At 45.6% G+C, this 6,000-nt stretch overlaps 1 long non-coding RNA gene across 1 annotated transcript in view; it reads right to left on the bottom strand.

The window, feature by feature from the left end:
• Nucleotides 1-1,940: 1,940 nt before the first annotated feature.
• The window catches only part of LOC144785857 (uncharacterized), a 40,464-nt gene continuing 36,404 nt past the window's right edge, over nucleotides 1,941-6,000 (bottom strand). Inside the window, exon 3 of the long non-coding RNA XR_013602051.1 lies at nucleotides 1,941-5,916. This is a non-coding gene — a long non-coding RNA (uncharacterized LOC144785857). The remainder of the gene's footprint in view (nucleotides 5,917-6,000) is intronic.

Raw genomic sequence — 6,000 nt, 5'->3', positions numbered from 1 at the left:
GCAATGTAATAGTATGCATTGTAATAGTAAGCATTGTAAAGGTATAATGTGATGTAATGGAATGCGTTGTAATGATAGTTTCTGAAAATGTGATGTAATGGCATGCTATGTAAAAGAATGTGTTGTAAAGGATGTTGCGATGTAAAAACTGCGTTGTAAAGGCATGAATTGTAAATGTATGCATTGTAACGTCATACATTCGTTGTAACACCTTGCATGGTAAAGTAACACGTGGTAATGTCACAGTCTGAGTAGTGACTGCGTTGTAAAGGCATGTGGGGTAAATGCATGCAGGGTGTCATCATACAACCCTCCAATCACATCCAGGGAAATATTTAGAGTCTTATCCAAACCTTTTTGTGAATCACTACTAAATTTAAACGAAAAAACAGGCGTTCATCAACACTGAGAATGTCACAAGCTTTCTCTTCTTTGCCTTGGAGAAAACACTCAACATACAGTATACATTTTTTTAAATTCTCCAATAGCTTCTGTTACAGAGGGCTGCTAGAAAGAAGTATACTTGACTTACCCAATGACAAAGCGAAGATTTAGTGCCCCCCACAATGTATGGATGGACAAATGGAGCAGTCTGTGGGAAGAAAAGAAGAGGGAGAAGAAGTACTTCTGGTAGAGCGAGTGGAAAGGGAAGAAAGACTAGGAAGGGGAGATGAGAGAGTAGAGAAGAAAGACTACAAGAAGAGGGAAAAGAAAAAGAAGACGAATTAAACAGAGGAAAGTACTATGGGGCATGTGCATCAAAAGTTAAATTTGCGATTCCCAAATAGCGATTATTACCAAATCGCTATTTGGTAATCGCAAATGTCAATGCATCATAAAACTAGTAATTTTTTTGCGATTTGGTATGATTTGCCATCGCTATTAGAGAATCCAAAAATGCAAATGGCATTTTTTGCGAAGCCGCTATTAGAGAATTGCTAATAGCGAATTCGATGCAGCATGATGACCTCACAATCAGAAAGTGAGCCATCCCATGCTGTTACCTATGTACTGAGAGTGAGGAGGAGGCAGACTGCAGGAACACAGCATTAGAAAGCCTGTTGGGACAGCTGACCCTGTGCAATTATTCAGCAAGGCACCAGGAACCCCCCCCCGAATTAACACAAAATAAAGCTGAAGTTCAGTGAAAAGGAGTTGGAAATCCTCATAGAGGAAGTTGTGAAGAGCCATGAAAAACTGTATGGCAAACAGTCACTGCAGGTCCCAGAGTCTGAAAAAAGAAAAATAAGGCTGGGAATGCAATCCAAAATCAGTGCAGTCGGGGTCTCACAGCACTCCATTCTGGATCTGCGCAAGCGGTGGTGTGACCTGCGGAGACGGGCCAAGGAAAGGGTTGCTGCAAAGCTAGATGATGCAAAAAAGACTGGAGGAGGACCATCCACACAAACAGGTCCAAATTCTTAGAGGACCTGGTGGAGTCCACCCATCAGCCTGAGGCTGTTGTTGTAGTGACGTTGATTAATTCCTATGTACCGCCCAGTACATCCCAATGTAAGATGCATGCAAAATATGATACAATGCTAAACGTACAAAACTTACTCGCAAGTCAGATCCGGCTCAGTGTAGCGAATAGTACTCCAGACCATATTTTATTTGTAACACACAAATACATTATGGGAATAGCAGTCAGCAAATCCAATTGGAAAGGTAAGTATGTAGCAAACCAGCATAGATGCAATCAATTGTCACAAGCAAGTTTAATCTCTACACACAGTGTGTTGATAAAGAACAAGTTACTTACCTTCGGTAACGCTTTTTCTGGTGGATACAGTATCTGCCTGTGGATTCCTCATCTTATGAATATCCCCTGCGCCAGCATTCCGCAGAAACATTTTTCCTAGCTTTCCCCGCCGACGAGGTTGTCACAATACCATGGCTCCGCACGCGGCTCCGCATGATGTCACTGGAGCCATAAGAGGACCACGTCGGCGTGATGACGTCAGTTCCACCCATTTTTTCCGTGCCACCAAGGCAAACTGGTGGACCGACCATAGAGACAATGCATACATAGAACATAGTATTCACACAAATGCACACAGTGTAAAGTGAAAAAGGAAATCAAAATAAAGCAAGCATTTCCTGCAAGCATACACAAAGGCAAACAGAGGCAATATAAAATGACAATATGAAACAACCATATTAACCAATATCTCTTTTAAGGTATAAAAGGGTGGACAACGGGGAGGAGACTGGGTCATTGAGGAATCCACAGAAAAAGCATTACAGAAGGTAAGTAACTTGTTCTTCAGCTGGATACATCTGCCTGTGGGTTCCTCACCTTATGAATAGAATCCCATAGCAGTCCCACTCCCGGAGGAGGGTGTCCACCCTTCTATACCGAAAAGTCTTGCAAAACAGAGCGTGCAAAATGGCTGTCCCTCCTCACTTCGGAATCTAAGCAGTAATGCTTCGCAAAAGTGTGGAGGGAGGCCCAAGTTGCGGCCTTACAGATGTCCAACACAGGAACACCCCAGGACAAGGCAGCGGTAGATGATTTAGCCCCGGTGGAGCTCTAATGCCTTCAGCAGACTCCTTCCACCAGGGCATAGCATATCTTGATGCACAAGATGATCCACGTGGATAAAATGCGCTTGTGCACCGCTTGCCCTTCATGCCTCCAACATTGCCCACAAAGAGCTGATCATCCTGTCGCAAGTCCTTCGTTCTATCCAGATAGAAACTAATCACCCTCGTAGGGTCCAGATGGTGAAGTCTCTCCTCCTCTTTGGAAGGGTGAGGGGGAGGATAAAATACAGGAGGAGTAATGGACTGACCTAGATGGAAGAGAGTTACCACCTTAGGCAGAAAAGCAGCCCTGGTCCCGAGGACCATCCTTTCAGCATGTATGGTCAGAAACGGAGGTTTTGAACTCAAAGCCTGCAGCTCACTCACCCTCCTAGCCGAGGTGATAGCCACAAGGAAGACCGTTTTGAAAGACAGCAGTCTCAAAGGACAACCATGCATATGTTAAAATGGAGAACCCATTAAGAAAGTTAAAAATAGATTTAAATCCCACTGGGTCGTAATAAAAGGAGTGGGCGGAAACATGTTAGTAAGCCCCTTAATGAACTTAAAACTATTGGAGACTTAAAAAGAGACGGCTGATCAGGCAAACAAAGAAATGCAGATAAAGCCAACAAATATCCTTTAACAGTGGCCACAGCAAAACCCTGCAGCGCAAAAACAAAGGACATCAGAAATATGAGCTTTTAAGGGATCAATAGACTTCTTTCCACACCATTTAACACATTTTGACCATCTGTAGGAGTAGATTGACTTGGTGTTGTGTCGCCTGGCCAATAAAATAACATCCACCAAGTCAGGCGGGAGAGAGAAAGAATTCAGGTTGCCCCGTTCAATCTCCAGGCATGAAGGTGCAGTCTCTGGAGTTGTAGGTGTAGAACCTGCCCCTCCGTCTGTGAGGAGAGTTCTGCCCTGAGAGGGAGACAGAGCGGAGGGTGCGACAAAAGGTGAAGGAGGTCTGTCTACCACACCCTTCTTGGCCAATCCGGGGCGATCAATATAACTTGGGCACTGTCTTGGGGAATCTTCCTCAGAACCCAAGGAATCAAGGGTATGGGAGGAAATGAGTAAAGGAGTTGCGAACTCCAACTCAACTCAAACGCATCCCCCAACGCTCCCTGCCTTGGAAACTGGAGACTGCAGAATGACGGGCAGAGCGCGTTCTCGAGAGTGAAAAACAGGTCCACCAGAGGAGTTCCCCACGTCCAGAAGATGTTTTGAATTACCTCCGGATAAAGCCTCCACTCGTGGTCGGCGGAGAACTTGCGACTGAGAATGTCCACACCCACGTTCAGCACCCCTGCCAGATGATTTGCCATCAAGCAAATTCGATGGTCCTGAGACCGTTCCTTCAGGCCTTCAGATTAATCTTCCTGCAAGAAGAACAGCCCTCTACGTCGTGGTCAGATGACAAACACCAAAGACAGTCCTCATGAGGGTCAGAAATTGACATATGACCCCCGCATTCTTTACATGGCTTAAAGCCCGACTTCCTCTGGGCAGACATGCCAAAACAGAGAAAGATACAATCTAAATAACAAAGTATCCAGTCGAAAGTATGGAGAGTCCCAGAAAAAACCATTAGCGGCAACAGTGCGAAAAAAAAGGGAACTGACGTCATCACGCCGACATGGTCCTCTTATGGCTCCAGTGACGTCATGCGGAGCCACGTGCAGAGCCATGGTACTGTGACGACCTCGTCGGCGTGGCGAGCTAGGAAAAAAGTTCAGCGGAATGCTGGTGCAGGGGATATTCATAAGGTGAGGAATCCAAAGGCAGATGTATCCATCAGAATACATGTATTAAACAATACTATGTGCAAGATGAAATACATGCCCAAATATGCAAACTGAAATTGCACTGTTTAACATCACAGATACACCTGCACATGGGTCAGATGTCAGTGAAGGTCATAACCCCCTGGAGCCTCAGCCACAGTCAGGAGAAGACATGGCAGTGTCACCATCACCCACAACACCTGCACCCACAAGATGCTGGATCACAGTGGCACCATTGCCTACACTAGAAATGGAAGAGGAGACCCAACCTGGCCCTGCAACAGCACAGTCTGGGCAGACACCCACATCAAGACCACATGTCCATGTGCAACGTTGGAATGTCCGTATCATGAGGCGCAGGGCAGGTGCACAAATGAGAGCTGTGGAAGGTACAGTTCAACATCCTTTGGTGGGCTGGAGAATGCAAAGCAAACACATGCGTTCAATGCAGGCAGAACTTTCATCTTTTGCAAGGAACATGGCAGAGATGAGTGACAGCATCAAACAGCTCACAGCAGCTGTGTGAAGGTCGGAGGGAAACAAATCAACACTTTAGTGACATGGCACAAAGACTCAAGGAGTTATGCACGGTGATGCAGGAAGACCAGCTGTCCGATTGCAAAAGACGCCATCAATTTCTTGGCTGTTTAGATGGCTACACTAGGGCCCTCAACCGCCTGAGCACCACAACACCACAGTTGTCTCGATGTGTTGTAGGCATGCAGGTGGAAATTACACATTGCTGAGGCGAAGTGGCCAGGGGACTGATACAGGTCACCAATGCTGTGGAGCAATTGCAAACTACTGCTGTTGCTGCCAGTAATGTCATGGCTAGAGAGGATAGTGAGAATGGCTCCAGCCTCAGGATCAACATAGCACCAGTGACCGAATGCAGGAGGTGCAGCACAAGGAATATCCAGCATCAGAGAGCTTAAACAGGGAGTTGTCAGAGCAACCAAAACTAACAACAGGAGTGTGTGGTCGCTGAAAATAGTGTGGCATTAAGCACACAAATGTCATTTGTTGAGGTAACCATTATCCAAATTTGTCCAGACTGATGTACAAGTCCCATGGCAAAGTTATCCTGTTGCGTTCTGACTTACACGTTGCACGTTTTCTGCTTGGTATGTGTGCATTAGCACACCCTAAAGTCTTTTTCTTTAAATAAATCAAAATGGCAATGAAACCTTGTAGTGTCTCATATCATCATTACCCACCTTGAAAATAAGTCTGCATTATTTCTGCATGGTGCTGGCTTCTTTCTGCTCCACTCGATGCCCTTGCTGCTTGTTGAGGCTAAAATGGCTCATCATCTTCGTCAGGTTCACTATCCGAGAGTTCCAAGGATACGCCTCTAGCAGTTGCAATGTTGTGGAACATGGCACAAGTGGCAAAATTTTCCAAGTGTCTGGCCTGTACTGCGTAGCTCTGCCAGTTTTAAGTAGGCAGCGGAAGCAACTTTTCAGTAGGCCAAAGGTCCTCTCAATCACATTGAGCGTTGATATGTGCGCTGCATTGTACTGCTGTTCACTTGGTGTATTTGGCTTCAGGTATGTTGTCAGTATGAATGAGCGCCCAGCATATGCTCTGTCACCTATGGGGTAGAAGGCAATAGATTACTCACTGCTTTGTCTCACAATGACCAGAGAATCAGCAAAACAGAGTTACACGTGTTTAC

Source organism: Lissotriton helveticus, chromosome 10 (genome assembly GCF_964261635.1).
Source record: "Lissotriton helveticus chromosome 10, aLisHel1.1, whole genome shotgun sequence".
NCBI classification, from domain to species: domain Eukaryota; kingdom Metazoa; phylum Chordata; class Amphibia; order Caudata; family Salamandridae; genus Lissotriton; species Lissotriton helveticus.
Note: the sequence above shows the minus strand (reverse complement) of the source record. Positions and strands in the feature narration are given on the sequence as shown.